Here is a 22,572-nt window from a genome sequence, read left to right as displayed (position 1 = left end):
TACCTTTGGCTTTCCATTGGATAAACGATCGGATATTGGTAGAATGGGAGGTAAATTCTGTTTTGGAGAGAAGGAACTTTGTCAGAAATTGGCACAAAAAAGGAAGTCAACATCTAGCGATGCAGATGTACAGTCACAGACCGATTTGGTCTAGGAAACGGTTTTTGGTTTTGTGAGTTATGAGATGTAGTGATTCCCGATTCACTATGTTTTCTTAGTTAGAAAACAAACGTTGGTTATAGTGAATACCACGAGAGTATGTTTTGTGTCTAGTTGTCTAGAGTATTAGAAAGAATAGCTTCGTTATGTTGTTCTTAACAAGAAATAAATACAAGTTCGCGGAACGAGTTTCTTCAACTTCATAATAAGATAAAAAAACTTATTTTTTAACAAAATTTTTACTATGTTCAAATGAACAGTGCCTACATCGTTCCAATGTGGAATGTTCTATAATAATTAACCATTAGCAGTTACCTTTTTGCTAATAAAACAAAAACTTTGGAATTCTATTCTCATACTATAAAATGTTGTGAAATAGTGCCTACTTTAATTCAAACAATTTTAAAGTGTTAAGTGAAAAGTGTTGAGCAACAACAGTTCCAGTTGAGCTAAACCAGATCCATGTAGCTCTAATCATCAATGCAGTCCAGGTCACCAGGTAGTCATAATAAACCGTTTTTTTTTCGAACAATCGTACTCGCGAAGGACTTAATTTTACTAAAATCATTTCAATACATTTTTATTTTTTAATTTTTTTAATTAACGATTACTATGTTATAACTTTTATTGGTATTTTCTTTTGCACACTTTATCTCTTATCCTTATTGTTGGAGAGAAGTACAGACAAATTTACGACCGCAATGGTAAGTACCAACCTACATCAAATGGAACGACATTGCAAGTAACTTTCTTTAATTTTGGATCATTGCAGTATTCTTATTTTGATTTATTAATGGCGCCCAATATTACCTTTTCAATATTAATGTTATTTTAAAACCCACCCCTTAAATCTCTGAAGAATGTAGCATGCCGGAGGCATCTAAACATTCCGTATATGTACTTGGAACCTAGGAGTTTTCTATTGGTTCGTTGCAGCACGCGGTAATATTTTGACCAATAGGCGGCGAGGTTCCAAACGCATATACGGAATGTTATTCGGTCCCAAATTCATATAAGAATGTTAAATATTCGTACACCGAAAAAGATAAGTTTTTATTAGAGTCTGTTAAAAGGGGATTGATTTTAAAATATTTGTTACGGTATTATTAAATAAAAATAAAACAATTATAGTATTTGGAATGTTATTTGGTGCGAAATTCATATACGGTTAAATATTCGTCGAACAAAAAGACGATTTTTATTAAAGCCAGTTAAAATGAGACTGGTTTTTAATAGTATTTTATGCAACGAGCATTTAATGATGGTCATTATGCAGCGAGTTTCGTATAGAGTATGAGTGCCATAATGATAAATAAATGCAAGTTGTATACACGATTTTTTCTAGTCCATTATGATACAGGTAATGACATCATAATTGATATATTATAGTATGAGAATAGAAAAATTATTGTTAATGTATTATTAAAGATCCACAAGGAATAAGGTTTTCCTGTAGTTGGCTGCATATAATACAAAAAACGAATAAAGTCCTTTATAAAAGGTCTATATTTAAAATCCCTAAAAAAGGCTACATCACAGAATTAGTTTTCGATTGTTTGACCAATCATCATCAGTGCTTTCCTAAAATGAACCTAAAATGAACACCTTATAAAATGGTGCAAAGGTTTTAAAATTTTGACTACGGTCAAAAAAGGTTGTAGGTTATACTCACGTGATCTTACATGCTAACCACCAAAATATTTGTAATTATGTAATATATGTAAATAAAATTTGTAATATATTGTGGTGGTTAGCATGGTAAGGTCACGTGAGTATAACCAACAACTTTTTTTAACCGTAGTCAAAATTTTAAAACCTTTGCATCATTTTATCAGGTTATATTCATTTTAGAAAAGCACTGATAATGATTGGTCAACCAATCGAAAACTAGTTCTGTGATGTAGCCCTTTTTAGGGATTTTAAACATATAAATACCTTTTATAAAGGACTTTATTCGTTTTTTGTATTATATCGTATACAGCCACCTACAGGAAAACCTTTTTCCTTGTGGATCTTTAATAATACATTAACAATAATTTTTCTATTCTCATACTATAATATATCAATTGCATGTATGATGTCACTTCCTGTATTATAATGAACTTATAATCGCGATATGACATTCGCGATAAAGGTGGCACACGCGCAGTAACTAATGGCGAGTCAAATACATACGCTTTGACAGTTCTCAATATGTAAACAAACTGTCAAACTGACAAACTACTTAATTTGTTTGCGTTACAAAATTAATAAATTTGAATATATTTTTTTTGTGAATGATCATAGAAAAAATCGTGTATACAACTTGCATTTAATTATCATTATGACGCTCGTACTCTATACGAAACTCGCCGCTAGGCGGCTCGTTTCGTACCCCTTATACTCGCTTCATAACGACCATCATTAAATGCTCGTTACATAATATACTATTTAAAACCAGTCTCATTTTAATTAGCTTTAATAAAAATCGTCTTTTTGTTCTACGAATATTTAACATACCGTATATGAATTTCGCAACAAATAACATTCCAAATACTATAATTGTTTTATTTTTATTTACTAATACAGTAACAAGTATTTTAAAATCAATCGCCTTTTAACAGACTCCAATAAAAACTTATCTTTTTCGGTGAACAAATATTTAACATTCCGTATATGAATTTGGGACCGAATAACATTCCGTATATGCGTTTGGAACCTCGCCGCCTGTTGGTTAAAATATTACCGCGTGCTGCAACGAACCAATACAAAACTCCTAGGTTCCAAATACATATACGGAATGTTTAGATACTTACCGGAGCATCCCGAAAAGTAGCAGAATAGAACATCACGCCTATGACCTACATAATTACACTGTTGGAATATATTTTTTTTATTTTATTTAACGCCACTTAATTTTTTGCAGGAATGGCGTTATGTCAAATATTTTTTTGTTTTCATTTACGCTACAATGGTTCAAATGGAAGCCGATAGAATGGCGAAAAAAGAAAGGCCCAGAACGAGATCGTTGGATGACGTAGAAGACGACTTGAGAATCGTGAACATAAGAGAAGAAGGACACAAAAGATATCTGAATGGTAGGACATAGCCAGGGCCGCGCTGAAGTCAATTGACGCCCTAGGCAAATCTCTGGTAGCCGCTCTTCAAGCATGTACCATTTTTGCGAAAAAAAAAATTGCAAGCAGATTTATTTAAATAGGAATAATTTCTTATTTAAAAAATTATTCTTATAAGAGAAGAGAAGAAAAGAAATTTCTTATAAGAAAATAATTATTTAAATAAGAATACATAACAATTGTCATTCCAGTTCGATCCCATCAGATTTCTTTCTTGATTTTTCTTTGGAAAAATCATCTATAATGTCGTCATAATTTATCGCCTTTGTTATGTCACTTTTTATGGACAAAATCGACAAATTGTTAAGAAGTTCTTGCGTCATACTGGATCGGAAATTACTTTCATGACTACTTTTAATTCTTGACATTTTCGAAAATGACCTTTCAGCGGACACGTTGGTTGACAACTGGGAGGCACAAATAAATGCGCTAAGCAATATCAAAATTAGGGAAAATATCTTTCAATCCACTCTTAGTTAAATATTTAGATATGTCAATTATTGGTGATTGGTGATTTTATTGTGGTATCCAAATGACCCTTTAAGTGAATGCATTCATGTATTATGAATGATGTAGGTATCTATTACTGCAGTCAGTGAGGGTATTTGGCTCCGAATTCCATCCTACTGCATCAATTTACTTGATATTTTCAGTGTAAGTAGGGTATAGCTCAAGAAACAAAGTCTACCCTATATCCTATCGCACTTTTTAACTTAGGGGTGGTTCCCACCCGTTCTCGGGGGTGGAAATTTTTTTTATCACACTGACACCGGAAGTGACCAGAGAACCTCTATTCTAAGCAAAAACTGTTTCATAAATTTTTTTGAAAACTCAATACATTTTGAGTTATTCATTATACATTATTGAGTGGTTGAAAATTTGCCATATTCATTGAAAAATGACACTTTTCGGAGACTGTTTTTGGGAATACATACTATAAAAGTGCATCTAACGAAAAAAAACGATATAAAACATTTTTGTAGTTTATGAAAAATCAGAGAGATTCAATTTTTCATAAATCTTCTAGTTTTAATAAAAAAAGAGATGGTAGGTGAAAAAAGATTTTTTTTTTGGTGCATGCTCAAATCTTTGTATTCAATTTAAAATAACAGATAAATGGTCGATTTTAGGGATATAATGCTACCAATACCTTTTGTATGCGAACTAAGCGAGTTATGGTGCAAGAAAACTTATGACTAATGTATTTTAAGGAAAAATGAGTATAAAATAAGAATATAAATATAGAAAAAAAAAAGTATATTTAACCCCTCATCCACCAGAATTGAAATGCATCGTTTTCCTTCTACAATACCTTCTACTATAGTATTATTTCTATATACAAAAAGTTGTACGGGTTTAAAATGAATGGTTTTTGAAAACGATCAATTTATAGAGCACATTTTTAAATTTCCTTAAAAATCTTCCTTTTTCTCTATGTAATTCGAAAGTGATAAAAGATACGTAAAAAAATACCTTACAAAAATGTAGTTTTTCTTTTAGATAACAATTTTATTTTTCTTTCATTACTGTACCTCATTATCATTTTCGAGTTACTTGGAGAAAAAGGAAGATTTTTAAAAAAATTTAAAATTGCTCTCTATAATTTGATCTTATTTTTTTTTTCAAAAACCATACATTTTAAACCCGTCCAACTTGTTGAACATAGAAATAACACTATAGTAAAAGGTAGTGTAGAAGCAAAACGATGCATTTAAATCTGGTGGATGAGGGGTTAAAATATACACACTTCGCATTTTATCTTAAAATAAATTAGTCATCCTTTTTAGTTGCACCATATATGGCTTAGTTTGAATGTAATTGAAATTTAACATTGCGGTCGTTTTAAAGGTCTTTTCAGGCAGTACCTACAAAAGATATTGATAGTATTATACCCTTAAAATCGACCATTTCTCTGTTATTAAGTTGAACACACCGATTTGAGCATGCACAAAAAAAATGTCTTTTCACCTACCATATCTCTTTTTATGTTATCACTAGAAGACTTCTGAAGGAACGAATCTCTTTGATTTTTCATAAGCTACAAAAATGTTTTATATAGTTTTTTTCGTTAGATGCATAATTTTTAAGGTATTCGCAAAAAACCGTCCGAAAAGGCGACATTTTCAATGAAAATGGCAAATTTTTAGCCACGAATAACCCAAAAGGGTTGTGTTTAAAAAAATTATAGAGCAGTGCGCCTGCCGCCTTTGCGGTGCTGCCGACGGCCCAATAATCCCTAAATTTACTACTTCTGTCCTTTTTGAATGAATAGTGTTAAGAAAATGCAATTTGTTTTCTAGAAATGAATGCCCACTTATATTCCATTGATGGATGTACTCAGTACCGGCGCTAGGTTATCAGATGCCCGCCTACAAAACTAGCACAGGTCGCACTCCGTAATGGAGTGGTACCTATGTGACCCCCAAGCTATACCACCACCCCTCCCCATCGCAGTACATAACGAATGATGAGGCTTTGTACTGAACATTACCTTGGATGCCTTGGATAATGGGACGTCCTCTGTGTTACTTTCTGTGGTTAAGCCACCTGATTTTGTGTGACCATCAACAAATTGTGTGGATGTGGATGTCCCCGGTAAATTAGGTTCGGTTACAGTTTTGTTGGACTCATCATTATCATTGGGTAAAACAACATCACTTTTAACTTTTTTCAGAAATTGGCTAAGATAGCCAGATTGTTTTTTGCCATTTCTTCTTTTTCGACGTTTCTTTTTCTATTTTGCGCCCCAGATATCTTTTTTTTGGATTCCATTTTTATTTAACTAAATAAAAATAATAATTTCTCAAAAGTACTCCCCTGCAGTAATAATAGTACTGAGTACTTACCAAATCTAATTTTATATTATGTAATTGAATGAAAAGCAACACTGATAATGTTCTTTTTACCGCACAGTAAATTGACAAACTGTCTATGTATTTCAATTCACATAGAATACTTATTACTAATACTAAGTTGAAAGAGCTTTGAACTTTTGAACTTGAACTGTTAATCTTATATCCACTGTTTATTTGAAATATTGCTTATATGGGATTAATACTTAAGGCCGCAAGAAAGTAGTTTCAGAACCTTGTTTATTTTACTGCAAATCGAACATTTTCGCTGGGAACTGCTGATACAAAGTTTACAAACATTTGAATAAAATAAACAAAGCGTGAGTATATGTGTGAAGATATTTGGTGTTTTGAAATATAATATCTTTGCCGGCTGTGCTTTGACCAATAAATTATATTACTTAGTTACATGGTAGGAATTCTATGGCTGTATATTTTGGTATAATTTACGTGTGTAATAATATGCAAGAATAACTTAACAGACACAGATTAGGGATTATGAGGAATTTAAATCACATTTAAAAAATTAATTTCTCTATTTTAGTATTTTTGACACCAGGAAAAAGCTCATTTTGGCGCCCCCAAAGAGGGGCGCCCGCCTGCAATGCATCCCTTGCAGGCCCGTTATCGCCGGCCCTGGATGTACTTAAATGTTATTCGATTTCAATTTTTATATACAAATATTTTTGTACAGTATTTTTGCCGCCCTCTCAAAATTTGCCGCCCTAGGCAACTGCCTATATTGCCTAATGGATAAAGCAGCCCTGGACATAGCCAGACAGACAAAGTAATTCAGTCAATTTGTACTCTACCAGCTCCCTAGTGGGAAAGTTTTGTGGTAATTCTGATTTCTTTCATTATATATGTATTTTGGGCTGCTGAATCCGAATATGAGGTTTGCGGACAAAATTTCTTGACGGAACATGGAAAAAATCGCGAAGAAAGCGAAAAATTTCTGCTTTTTTCCGCTTTTTTGCTCAAATCTCGAAATCTATTAACTTTTAGTAAATGGTATGTTAACAGAAATTAAATTACTTAAAATTGTCTACAAATATCACTATTTACTTTTTTTTCAGACGAACCGTTTGGTCTAAGATGCAAGTTGAAAATTTCCAATTTTTAACGGTCTCGACAAAACCCACGTTTTACATTCCAAATGCGCCAAATATTCCAAAAAATTGCGCATAGGCGCAAAATGTTGCGCCAAAGTGTTTCAAATGAATTCATTTTTTTCAAATCCTGAGAAAACTAATAGGTAACTATTTTTGAAAAATTTATATATCTTTTATATATGCATTTATATTTCATTCTGCGTTTAAATTTTTCAAAATACTTATTAGTTTTCTCAGGATTCGAAAAAAATGAATGCATTTAAAACACATTGGAGCGACATTTTGCGTCTGTGCCCTTAATAAAATTTACTTTATAAAGGAATCAACCTGATTGTTTTTTTATTTTTGCTGTAAACCTAATAGAGACAGAATTATAACTCATTGAAGCGACAATTTCATATTTAACGAAAAAATTTAAAAACTGAACCTAGAGTAACAGGTACCTAAACGCTCAATTTTACTGGAAACATTTTTAATATATGGTTTTTAAAGTACCTACTTAAAATTCATTAAACTGACTGCGGTACTTTCTAGAATGTAAACTAAGGGAGTTATGAGCAAAATACGGTCGATTTTTATTTTTTTACAATACCACCCTTGCTGTTCCCACCCTTAATTACAAATAAACGTTATCCATTTTAAATTTACTTCGTTTAAGCATCAGTAACTTTGAATAAAATTATAGTTAAAGTTAAAAAAATATTTTTGACAATTTAAAAAAAAATCGAAAAAGTACAAACTATCGAAGATACGTACAATTTGCTATTTTACAAAAAGCTATGATTATTTTTGCAGAAAATACTGTTATTATATAGTAAATTTTGCATATAATACGTTCGATAGTTTTGTACTTATCTTGAAAAAATATGGTATTTTTATAAATATCAAAAATAATGTTTCAGTGTAACCATAATTTTTGTCACAATTATTAATTTTACATTGTTGAAACTTTTGGATCCCTGTGATGTTAAAGTAAAAAAGTTAATTTAAACTGGATAACGTTTAATTTTTGTTTTATTTTTTTCATGAAAATGTTTCTTATAACTTCCTTAGTTTACATGGAGAGGGTTTCCTCCACTATTTCCTTCCTTATTTAGAGCGTTCTACAGTCTCATTTTAGTTAATTTATGAAGTGTTTTAACAAATACATTATAATGTTTCCAGTAAAATCGAACGTTTGCCTGTTATTCTATAGGTATATAATTCTTCATTATAACTCCGTTATATGCTAGATTTTAACTATTTAATTTTTTCGGTAAACTGTAAAGTTTTTAAGTCATTCGTGAAAAATCGATTAAAAACACACGAAAAATAATTGAGATGTTCAGTCACGAATAAGTCAAAAGTATTGATGTTTCTAAAAAATGTAATAGAACATTTTTTGCTTGGAATATTATATTTTTCTATTGGACAATTCGATGAATATAAGTTTCGAATTGTTTCTAATGCCCCGTGTCCATTTCTTCCCCATCGACGATGATAAATAAATGTTGAAATTGTGGATTAAAAAAATGGTTTTATTGACAGCTACTGAATTATTACACTACAGTTGTTGGTTAGGTAAAATTTTGTAATAAACTCCCCTAAATTGATACCTACTGATAAATTACACTCTGTCGACGTAACTTCACACAATGACTTACGCATTTAGAGTTGTTAATGAGGTAAATATTCTAAATAGACTGCGACTCAAAATAGTCCGGAAAGCTAATTTATAATCTCACCAAAATTCTGTGATTCATCAATAAGTTTATTGCCTGTTGCATAGTAACAAAAACTTTGAACTTTGAAAGCTTACGAGTACAATTTAAAACGAGGAAGCGTTTGCAACACTCGGATAGGAAGTACAATTATTAGAAATAACACTATTTGGCAATTTATTCAGTTTGCCGGAAGTTGAATAAACTCTAATTAAGCCATTATTCGATATGTTTCGCAATTATACACGGTGAAACTATAAAAATTTAGGAAGTTAAGATTAATGTGAGATTACAAATTAATAAACCAATTTGTGATTAAACTTCTATCAACCCTCTAGTTGGGGTAGATTCAACCCCAAGGTAAAAGCACATTCTGGCATAGGGTAGATTTTGAAACTAATGATAAATAGAGGTTATTTCCGAAATTTTATCAAAATCGACATGTATTGTATGGAAATCGGAGGTTATACCATATTTTTACTGTGGTACACGAGGAGGATTAAATGCTACATTTGGTCAGTCTTCTTGTATGGTGTCGAAGCATGGACATTAAAAATATCCACCATTAACCGTTTGGAGGCCTTTGAAATGTGGCTGCACAGACGTATACTGAAAATACCATGGACGGCTATGCTGACAAATGTGGCAGTCCTTAAGAGAGCAAATGCTACCCGCGAGCTGCTTGATAATATCAAATATAGAAAGATGGCCTATTTTGGACACGTAGTAAGGGGAGACCGGTATAATATTCTTCAACTTATTATGATGGGTAAAATCGAAGGACGCAGAGGAATTGGTAGAAAGCAGGCCTCTTGGTTGAAGAATATCCGGGAGTGGACAGGAATAAAGAAAGCAGAACAACTATTTAGAATAGCTCGAGACAGAGACAGTTTCGCCATGTTAATCGCCAACGTCAAGGGGACTTGATAGGGCACGTTAAGAAGAAGACACGAGGAGGAAAATAGAAATCTATCAAGTAAATCATATTTGACAGATCGGTTGTTACGTTCTATATAGGTAACGTAACAGCTTCATTATTTTATATTTCCCTAATTTTCTATCGATTACTTTCTCTTCCTGATATTATATAATTTAGAATTAATATAACAATCCTTAATGTTTGTTTTTGTTTTTATTCTAAAATTCAAAATAATTGGCGCTCAAATTCTACTTTTTAATTTCTCTCTTTTCGATGCCCCAGGCAGGGCCGCCGAGAGGGCGGTACAGCCGGTACATTTTACTGGGGCCCGGCGATGTAAGGGGCCCGGCGTCGACCAGATCAAAGACGTAATTTTTCCCGTTTTTTTTGCGCTTCACTTTATGTCCATAATACGTTTAATTAATCCTCGGCTATATTTAATACGACCTTTAGTTGATTTGGTGTAAAATTTTAACAGCAATAAATCACAAATGCTGCAGCGCATTCAGATAACTATGGATATGGAGATTAAAATATTAAAAATATATCAGGGCTTCTAGAAGATTTACAAAAAATCAGAAATTGATTGAAGAATATAAAGGGTCAGAATCTAAAGGGATCAGGTGTTCCATTGTTGAAGAATCTAAATTAGTTGCCAGCAATTATGGAATAAATCCAGAATTTACATCAAATAAAGAAAAACGGCGCAAGAAGCCTGTGAGATTTTTTGATGATTGAATGGGCCTAGTAGTGATGCGACTGATAATTTTGAGTCTGACGCAATATTTCGCTGTGAACTATTTAATATTGTCAAATAATAAGCAATTTAACCAGAATATTTAATGCGGCAAATGAAATTCATTAGCTATTTAAAATTTTATGGACATTCCGAGATGACGATGACGAGAATATTAAGAAAAAAATTGATATATGGCGCGAGTTTTATAAAGAACACATCAGTGAAGAATTGATAGATGAAATTTTTTATTTGGGAGCGATACGTGCCATCTCCGCGACGAAGGTTGGCAATCATCATTGCTATCTATTCTAACTTTTGACACTACAGCCCGAAAGAGTTCAGTTGAGCTGGATCCAAACCATTCTCTGAGATTTCTCTGCCAGGACATTTTTCTTCTACCTATGCTGCGCCGTCCTTAAATCTTTTCCTGCAATTTCTCCAATAGATTTACTTAATAAAATTAAACATCTCAAATTAGATTCATTATTTCCTAACGTCGTTATTGTGTTAAGAATATTTTGCACATTGCCGGTGACAGTCGCAGAAGAGAAATATTAGTTTTCTTTCCCGCATAAATAATGCTGTGATATCTATAATGAAACAGGATTGCTTAACTCGCCTATCAACTTTGTGCATTGAGAATAATTTGGTAAAATCATGCGATTTTTCGAAAGTTATAGACATCTTTTCCAATCAGAAAACTCGAAAAAGCACCAACCTGTATTATAAATATTTTCACTATTATATTAAAATTAAAATTTATTAAAGTTTATATTTGAAATGTTTCTTATTACATATTATTTTTACTATGTATTGATAATTTTATTTCTATAAAAGTTGAACAATTTTTTTCGCACTTCACCTTTTGCGGGGGCCCGTTCGTCACTTCTTGCCGGGGCCCGATCATTCCTCTCGGCGGCCCTGACCCCAGGTATGTTAAAATTTCAATATGTACAATACATAAAATAATCTCCTTGTCGGTAACCCTACTTCTTGCGACTTCGAATCTTTAAATATTTCGTTCCGAAGAGAATAAGCCTTTTTCATAGTCCATTTCCTTCAACATGCTCCAATTAAACAGAATCGACATCTTTTTCGTCCTACTGGTAAGTTTTAAAAAAAGTTTTATTACTGTAACTAAGAAATCAATATATGGATGCCTCAGAAGTCAAACGGTGTAAGTCAATTTTCCCTAAAAATGACTTACTGAAGTTTATATACAGGGTGTAACAAAAATACAGGTCATAAATTAAATCACATATTCTGGGACCAAAAATAGTTCGAATGAACCTAACTTACCTTAGTACAAATATGCACATAAAAAAAGTTACAGCCCTTTGAAGTTACAAAATGAAAATGGATTTTTTCGAATATATCGAAAACTATTGGAGATTTTTTATTGAAAATGGACAGGTGGCATTCTTATGGCAGGAGCATCTTAAAGAAAAATTATGGTGAAATTTGTGCACCCCATAAAAATTTTATGGGGATTTTGGCCCTTTAAACCCCCCCAAACTTTTGTGTACGTCTCAATTAAATTATTATTGTGGTACCATTAGTTAAATTCAATATTATTAAAACTTTTTTGCCTCTTAGTATTTTTTCGATAAGGCAGTTTTTATCGAGTTGAGGCTAATTTTTCAATATGTTAACATAAAAATTTTATGGGGGTTTTATTCTTTTAAACCCCCCAAATGTTTGTGTACGTTCCAATTAAAATATTACTGCGGTACCATCAGTTAAACACAGTGTTTTTAAAACTTTTTTGCCTCTTTATATTTTTTCGAAAAGGGACCTTTTATCGAGATGTGACTTCTTTTTTAATATGGTTCAAAATATCCCTAAAAATATAAATCATAAATAAATGTTCATATTATTCCCAAGTCTCCATAATCGTACTTAACCATATACAAATATGTAGTGGATTTGACAAATATTCGAAATATCTCGATAAAAACTGACTTTTCGAAAAAGTACTAAGAGGCAAAAAAGTTTTAAAAACATTGTGTTTAACTAATGGTACTACAATAATAATTTAATTAGAACGTACACAAAAGTTTGGGGGGGTTTAAAGGAACAAAACCCCCATAAAATTTTTATGGGGTGTCCAAATTTCACTATATTTTTTTCTTAAGATGATTCTGCCATAAGAATGCTACATGTCCATTTTTAATAAAAAATCTCCAATAGTTTTCGACACATTCGAAATAATCGATTTTCATTTTGTAACTTAAAAGGGCTCTAACTTTTTTATGTGCACATTTGTACTAAGATAAGTTAGGTTCAATCGAATTATTTTTGGTCCCAGAATATGTGATTAAATTTGTGACCTGTATTTTTGTTACACCCTGTATAGGGTGTCCCAAAAGTAGTGGAACGGTCGAATATTTCGCGAACTAAACATCGGATCGAAAAACTGAAAAATACGTGTTCAATAATTTTCAAAAATCTATCCAATGACATCAAACACCAACCCCCACTATACCCCCTGGAGGTGGGGTGGGGGGTAACTTTAAAATCTCAAATGGAAACACCCAGTTTTTCTTGCAGATTTTAATTCGTTACGTAAAAGTAAGCATCTTTTATTCAAGACATTTTTTCGAAATGTGGATAGATGGCGCTATAATTGGGAAAAACGATTTATCCTAATACCACAGGTAAATTATAGAAACTGTCTAATATCTCACGAAATACACTTCCAAATGAGAAACTAAAAAACAGATTTTTAATCTTTTTCGAAAACCTTTTAAATAACACCAAACGTGACCCTCAAACCCACCCCCTGGAGGTGGGGTGGGGGGTAACTTTAAAATCTTAAATAGCAACCCCCACTTTTGATTGCAGATTCTGATTCGTCATAAAAAATTAAGCAACATTTATTCGAAACATTTTTTTATTTCTGGTAGATAGCGCTAATAAATCGTATTTTTCCAATTAAAGCGCCATCTATTAACAATTCTAAAAAATATTTCGCATAAATCTTGCTTAATTTTTCATGACGGCTCAGAATCTGTAATAAAAAGTTGGGGTTGCTATTTAAGATTTTAAAGTTACCCCCCACCCCACCTCCAGGGGGTGGGATGGAGGGTCACGTTTGGTGTTATTCAAAAGGTTTTCGAAATAGATTAAAAATCTGTTTTTTAGTTTCTCATTTGGAAGTATATTTCGTGAGATATTAGACCGTTTCTATAATTTACCTATGGTATCAGGATAAATTGTTTTTCCCAATTATAGCGCCATCTATCCACAGTTCGAAAAAATGTCTAGAATAAAAGTTGCTTGCTTTTATGTAACAAATTAAAATCTGTAAGAAAAACTGGGGGTTTCCATTTGAGATTTTAAAGTTACACCCCACTCCACTTCCAGGGGGTGTAGTGGGGGTTTGTTAGTGTTTGGTGTCATTGGATAGATTTTTGAAAATGATTAAACACGTATTTTTCAGTTTTTCGATCCGATGTTTAGTTCGCGAAATATTCGACCGTTCCACTACTTTTGGGACACCCTGTATAATAATATATTAATTATTATTTCCTTGTTTGTATTTATGAATATGTTACCCATATTATGATAAATAAAGACGGTTTATTTGTTTTTAATAATTACTTATATTTCTGCAACTACATTCAGAAACATCTTAGTATCTCATTTTAAACACTTATTGACTTACACCGATTGGCTTCTGAGGCATCGATATGTCAATTTTGTAAGTTTCATCTTTTTTTTATTATTTCAACTGACATATTTATTTATCTATTTATTGAATATTATTTTAAATATTACAGATTACTAAATTTACCTTTAGTAGTAATTTTCATTTTATAATTGGCATTCCTTTTTTATTTTATTTGAAAACCTTTTCCTATACATTTTTTTACATTAACTTTAAATTTCTCTCCAACAAATACTGGAAACATTGACCAAAATGTATGAGCGCATTACTAGATTAGAATATAGCACCAAAGGAGCTATTCCTAAGAATTTTAATGCCAGATAGTCTGAGGATCATGGAATGGAATGCAAATGGACTACTGCAGCATCAACAAGAACTGCAGACTGTCCTAGACATTGAAAAAATAGACATTTGTCTCATTTCTGAAACACACTTTACAAATGAAACCTACATTCACTTTAAGGATTTAAAGTATACCATACCTTACATCTGGATAATACAGCCAGAGGTGGTAGTGCTATCATAATAAAAGAAACAATTAGACATCATCAAGAAATATGCTACAAAACAGAAATATTCCAAGCTACTTCAGTATGTGTTAAAACAAAATCTTTTGAGCTTATCGTTACCGCTGTCTACTCTCCACCAAAACATAACCTCAAAAAAGATCAATATCTAGAATTTTTGAATAGACATGGCAAAAGATTTATAATTGGTGGTGATTTTAATGCCAAGCACACCCATTGGGGTTCTAGGTTAATTACAACAAAGGGGAAGGAACTCTTGCAGGCAGTTAAGCAATTAAAATGTGAAACACTTTCAACAGGTAAACCGACGTCTTGGCCTACTGATTCCAACAAAATTCCAGACCTGATTGATTTTTTTATAACTAGAAATATTTCTGTTAATTATTTACATATTGAAGAAGCTTGGGACATAAACTCCGATCATTCACCCATCCTTCTCACAGTTAGTGATACTGTTATTCAAAGCCAGCCACCTCCTAAACTGACTAATAGGCTAACAGATTGGCGGAGTTTTCAGCTTCACTTAGAAGAAACAATCAATCTCAAAGTTTCACTAAAAACTAGATATGAACTTGATGAGGAAACGGAATGTTTTGTTAAACAAGTTCAATAAGCCGCTTGGAATAACTCACCTGAACTGATTCATAGAGTTAAAGGTAATAATTACCCTAAAGAAATTAGAAAGCTAATCGAAGAGAAAAGAAAACTCAGAAGAATCTGGCAACGCTCTAGAGCTCCATCTAATAAAACAAAACTAAATAATGCTACACAACAGCTTAAAAGAGAAATTAAAAAAAATAAAAACGAATCAATTAGTAACTATCTAAGAGAATTGACAAATGATAGCACAACTGATTATTCCCTCTGGAGAGCCACTAAGAAATTAAAACGACCGATAATGCAAAATTCCCCACTAAGAAATACAGATGGAAGCTGGGCAAAAAGCAATTTAGAGAAGGCTAATAAATTTGCTGAATATCTCGAGGAAACATTCCAGCCAAATGAAGGTGATAACACACTGCAATGGGGAAATTCCACACAGGAAGAAGGTGAAATTGAACTAGTCACCCCAAAAGAAGTGGCCGACGAAATTAAATTAAACATCAATCCCAGGAAAGCACCTGGGTTTGACTTAATTACTGGGGAAATCTTAAAACAACTTCCTAAAAAAGCCATAGTAAAACTGACATATCTCATAAATGCCTCGTTCAGATTAAGATATATTCCCAAGATATGGAAAGTGGCTGAGGTCATAATGATCCTTAAACCTGGAAAACAACCAAATACAGTATCATCGTACAGACCGATTTCATTGCTACCCGTAATTTCAAAGCTGTACGAAAAGCATTTGCTGAAAAGGTTGAAACCTCTCATAGATGCTAAGGCTCTAATTCCATCACACCAGTTTGGGTTTCGAGAAAGTCATTCAACTATCGACCAAGTCCATAGAATAACGGATATAATAGAGAGGTCGCTAGAAGGAAAGAAAGTTTGCTCCGCTGTCTTCCTCGACGTGGCGCAAGCTTTTGATAAGGTATGGCACGAAGGACTTAAGTACAAATTAAGCAGGATTTTGTCAAGACAATACACAGAATTATTGGAATCTTATATATCAGAGAGAGTTTTTAGGGTTAAGCAAGAAGAAGCCTACTCGGAACTAAAGGAAATCAATGCAGGGGTACCACAAGGTAGTGTGATAGGACCGGTCCTATACCTATTATACACTAGTGATATCCCTGAAGTACAACATAATACAATAGCTACCTTTGCTGATGACACTGCCGTCTTAGCCGTAGGTGAAGACCATGAAGAAGCAGCAAGAAAACTACAAATATCTCTTAACAGACTTAACGAGTGGACTAAACGCTGGCGAATTAAATTAAACGAAATGAAGTCAGTGCATATAAATTTTACAAACAAGAAAAATCAATACATTCCTGTTAACGTAAATAATACTCAGATACCATATGCCGACACCGCAAAGTATTTGGGTATTACACTAGACGCTAGGCTACGCTGTAAGGTCCATGTTAAAAAGAAACGAGAACAGCTTAACATGAAGTATAAAAAAATGTATTGGCTATTCGGAAGACAATCCACTCTCTCGATCTACAATAAAATACTTTTGTATAAACAGATTATAAAACCTATATGGACATATGGCATCCAACTATGGGGCTGCGCTAGTAATACAAATTTAATTATCATTCAACGATTCCAAAACAAAGTGCTAAGGAGCATTGTCAACGCTCCATGGTACTATAGGAACAGTGATCTCCATAGGGACCAAGACATGGATACTGTTAACAAGACCATAGAAAAATTTGCCAAGAGTCACGAACAACGACTTCTTCAACACGTCAATGTTGAGGCCATCCAGCTCCTCGACAACACGGATCTAGCTAGAAGACTCAAGAGGAAGAAACCCTTCGAGTTAGTTAAGTGAAAAATATTGCACGGTGCAAGTGATGGTACAAGTTAAAATTTGTGCAATATATTAACAGAACCTAGGGGGTACTATCGAGTTTGTCCTTAGTCTTAAGTTTTTTAGTAGTAATTTAGGTTAGAAATAAGTTGCTCATTGATCACATTATTTGATCAGATTGTAATGTCCTTAAGCATCTTATTGGTGTTTAATAAATAAAAAAAAAAACTTTAAATTTGATAAACTTGCGTCTGTTTGAAGTTCCTTATTTTCTGAAAATAAGATTTTTCATTGAGCTTAAACACTTGGACTTGACTATGCAGAAAACGTAACATTGCTCAATATCTAGTAACTTGGGTCTTCCTCTCCTTGGAATGAATACTCGCCATATAATACAAATGGACCAGTAAACAGTCCTGTATTCCACCGTCTTCCTCCTCTAATAGTGAAAGTGGATCAGTAACACATGCTGCATTCTGCCAGCCATCGTCTTATAAAAAAAATGGAACAGAATAAAGCCTTCATTCCACCGGCTCCTCATCTTATATGGACTAGCAATAAATAGTAGCCATTACACCGGCTGCATTACAGATCTGGAACATCGTCGCGACTTAGCATCGTCAACTTTTCATCCAGAAGCCATATATGGAAGAATGCATGGCAAGTCAAGTGTTTCGTGAGGACATTTTTCATTCAATATTTAGGACTTAAGCCAGCTTTTTACCTTTGGGCCTTCAGCCACCTTTTTGCCTTTGGGCTTCAGTCAATTAATTTTATTTGGATCTTTAGTCACCATTTTTAAACCTTCAACAAGCTTTGTACAGGACTTGCTTTAAAGTAGAGGCAAGTCTGTTAAAATGTATTTCTTAAATAAAATGTTTATTTAAATTCTTGTCTTAGGCTTTGATCTCCGTTGTGATTGTTCTTGATATCATTGTTCGTCTTAGGGATTATAGCCGGACTACCTCTGAGAAGAGGTACAGATCTTTATGATTGTCGTTGTGGTGGTGAAGAGGACAAACTTTAGTTAAGGCTCTTCACTATTCTAAATCAATCGTGGATTTCAAAATGGTATACTTAACCCACGTGGTTAGAACCTTACACCGTGTATACAAAATGTCGCCGCCTGTTTAAATTTTCAGCATTTCCATTAAAATAAAATTTTAATCTGCAACATGTAACCGCAACTTCTTCATCAAAAATTAAAATTACCAATAACGCCGAGGAATGGATTTCTCTTCTAGGTCAGAAAAATCAATTAACGAATTCGATTTTGTTTGTACACGTTCTTGATTATATGAATTTGCTTGCTTATTAATCTGTAATCGATATACTGTCATTTATAATAGAAAAGTATAGTTAACAGAAGTTTAAACAAACTTTGGAGGAAACAGTCACAGTTCGAGCATGGTCAACAAAAGAGTGAGTTCGATTAGGGACGAGAATAGGGTTTCGTGTAAGTTTAAAGCTTTTACTCATTTGTTGCACGGTTTATTTTAGAGACATAAGTAGTTCATTTAAATTTTCTAAACTAAACAATTTTATACAAGATGTTAGTAAATAAGTGCGACAAACTTCAGGGGGTAATTCTGCATAAAAAATTTACATTTTGCTCTATAAACGTTTGTTCGCAAATGCTTATTTTCCGAGATACGGGGTGTTGAAAAGTTTTCTTACAAACTGATGATTTATTTATTGCTCTGAAACCGGTTGAGCTATACCGGTAGTTATTGCGCACTTTTTGATCTATCATCATCAAGGCTTTTCAGAGGTGTAACCAGGATGATCCTAGGGCGGGAGGGGTTACATCTACTTGATGGTCTCTGCGGGGTATGGAATAGTAATGGTGTTAAGCGTATGAGGCTTTTCATTCCGCATTGAATGTTTGCTCAATTTGCTGCTCTTACTTATAGCTCTCTGATACGCTTATTGCGGTGAATCACTCCGCATGAGTTCCTGTGTATTGTCAAAGTTTGTTGTATGACTTACCTTTCGTTACAATTTTCTTTCACTTATATTTCGATATGTGTAGTTCCCACCAGTTTCTGACTTTCAGGACTTTGATGTTCTTTGTGACCTGGTCCTTCCATCTCTCTCTGGGTTTTCATCTTGGTCTTTCAGTTTCTGGTTTCCATCTGCTGATCTTCTTAATCAGTAGGTCGTTTTTCCTTCTCTCTATGTGTCCCAGCCATCTCAGTCTCTGTGCTTTAGTAAATCTAACTATGTCTTCTCCCTTCATTATGTCTCTTAGTTCATGGTTCATTCTTTTTCTCATTTCTCCGTTGTCCATTCTTATCGGGCCCATAATCCGTCTGAGGATTTTCCTTTCGAATATTCTTAATTTTTTTTCATCTTTTTCCTTGAGGCAGGCACATTGTCTCAGCTACGTATGTAATTACTGGTCTGATTGCAACTCTGCATATTTTCAAGTTTGTATTTGTGGATAAGCTCTAATCTTTCATTAGCCTATGATACCTACATTATGTTTTTTTGCCTGCTAGTATTCGCTCCGTTACGTCTTCACTTCTCTTATTATTGATTTTTACAATTATCTACTTTCACATATTTAAATTGTTGAACTCTTTTAAAAGTCTAGTTTTCTATCTTGATTTCTCTCGTCTTGTTATTTTCTCTTCTAGAGCAGAGTTGATATTTTGTCTTCCCTTCGTTAATTTCTAAACATCTTTTCTGTGCTTCATTTGCCAGAGTTGTTAGTGCTTCTTTTAATCTTTCCTTACCTCTTCCCATAAGAACTATATCATCTGCATAAGCTACTATTTGTGATGAGGAGTGGGATAGTTCTTTTATTTCCGCTCGCCTTGACTGTACCTTTTACTGCTATGTTTAATAGTGTGGTTGACAGGGAATCACCTTGTCGCACTCCTGTTTCTATTGCAATTGATTTTGTGCTACCATCTTTTCTGTTGTTACTTTAGCTCCAGATCGATCCATACTCATTTTTGTTAATCTGTAGGGGAGAGTGGGGTAAAATGATCCCTTCGGGTCTAAATGATCCCTCGTTTTCTGGCCGTATTCGCAAATCTACCGAAGTACTGAGATATGACAACTATGCAGCTTGAACCACCTTTCAATATGCGGTACAGCCGACTGGGATTTAGTTCCGACCAGACAAGCAACAAGCGAAAGTTAAAATTTTTCCACCCCGATCTAAAAAGTTGTTAAATTTACGATTAATATCTAGTGATTTAATACCTAATTGAAAATTGATTGTGTTGGGCATTACTCGTTGAGGTTAAATAGCTGTATTGAAGTGTAAGTTCATTTATTTTATTAATGTTATAACTTAGGCTATATTCAAGGTTAGGATATTTGGTGTATGATGGGTTAAAATTATCCCTCTACTGCGGGGTAAAATGATCCTGCTCGCGAATGGGATCATTTTACCCCGTATCTCATAAAATGTACATTTTTTATTTTTAATCAAATCACAGTCGTTAAAGATTTCTTGTGCCACCGATGCTGATTTTTAACAGAAAACGAATGAAGGCAGAGCTAACATATCGTGCACTTTCAGGTACTGTTTTTACGTGCAATGATAGTGGATGGATGCGAATAGAAGTTTTTACACAGTGGTTTGATCACTTTCTGTCCTTTGTAAAACCCAGTGAGATTGATCCAGTTCTGCTCATATTAGATGGGCATTTGTCGCATACAAGAAATCTTGATGTTATGTTGAATGCCGGAGCAAATTTTGTGACTATATTATGTCTTTCCCCTCACTGCACACACAAGCTCCAGCCTCTGGATATTGCAGTTATGGGTCCTATTAGTGCTTATTTAGACCAGGCACTGGAAAAGTGGTTAAATAATTACCCTGGAAGAACGGTTACCGTGTTTTAAATTAGTCAAATATTCTGCGAAGGTTATCTAAAAGCCTGTATACCAGTCAACGGAATTAACAGATTCCGTAAAACAGGAATTTTTCCATATGAACCTGAAGTTTTCCAGGAAAGTGATTTTTTAGCTGCACAACTAACCGATGAGACACTTGAAGAACTACCTCAACCTGATGATCCATTCAGAAATCCAATACCAGGACCTAGTTCGCATCACGCGGAGGAGTTGATTCGAGAGGAAGCAAGTCCTTTTCTGTAACACCTTAAGATTGCCATCCGCTTCCAAAAATTAAAGGCAAACGCAACACCACCCAAAGAAAGTCTTATGGAAGTTCAGTTTTAACCAGCACGCCGGCGCCGTATAAAGATGCACTTGAAGATAACATTAAGATGAAAGAAACAAAAGGAAAATAGAAAAGGGCCATTCAGGTAGCTAAGACAACAGTGAAGGCGAAGAAACAAAATAATTCTAGTTCTTCAGATACAGAGGATGATGATCAAAATGCAATATGTCTATATTGCTCCGAGGAGTATTCTAGATCTGTAGGAGTAGAAGGATGGATCCAGTGTTCCACCTGTTCAAAGTGGGCCCTAGATCAGTGCACTGGAGTCGACGAAGAAGATTCAACTTTTGTGTGTGACATGTGTTCTGACTCACCTTTAGGTAAGGTTCGACCGAAACTGAGTCTATAACTTTTTCTACTTGTATTACTTTAGTGTTTAGCATGTCCTGTTACGTAAAAAGCTTAATGTTCCTTTTTGTACGATTCTTTTTCATAGGGATTATTTTAACCGCACGTTAGGGGTAAAACGATCCTTTCGCACTTTTTTGAAAACATGATGTTTTTTGTTGTATTAATAAAACTTCATCCAAATTATATAGAATATAGAGTTTTAGGTAGATAAATTGTGTACTTCATCCTGAGTAAAAGGCGGATGTTACAATATTTGCAGATTTTTTTTGCCCCACCTTCCCCTATATCTTGAATTTTCATTTTAATAAATAATTTATTTCTTCCAATATAGTCAAAGGCTTGTCAGAAGTCTGAAGTGGGGTGGGGAGTTTGTTGTGTTCTTGGCACTTCTCGATTGTTTTTGTGTAATTATGTAGATCGCATCTGTAGTGGCTCCGCCCTCTCTGATAGTAGAGTAAATGGACTGGCAAAAGGCTTCTAGAAAAGATTTTCGTGGGCACTTTGTTGCTAAAATGTAAAACCCATATTTTTTGGTTTCTAATATATTTGTAATGCAAAATCACTTGGTCGTCCAAAAATCGTTGCGGGAGGGGACCGGTGGGGAGCCTTACAAAAAAAAGTGCAATTTTTTTTTCATCATTTTTCGGATGTGCAATATCCGAAAATTCATTCCTTAAAGTTGCATACCCATCAGGACATTAGAAATATTTGTTTTTAATTTATAAAAATACGTCAAACCATTGTTGTATACGGAGCGCCTTCATATAAAATCACTTGCCCTGACAACCCATATTTTTAAAA

This window comes from Diabrotica virgifera, chromosome 7, assembly GCF_917563875.1.
Source record: "Diabrotica virgifera virgifera chromosome 7, PGI_DIABVI_V3a".
NCBI classification, from domain to species: Eukaryota; Metazoa; Arthropoda; class Insecta; order Coleoptera; family Chrysomelidae; genus Diabrotica; species Diabrotica virgifera.
This window is presented reverse-complemented; position numbering follows the sequence as displayed.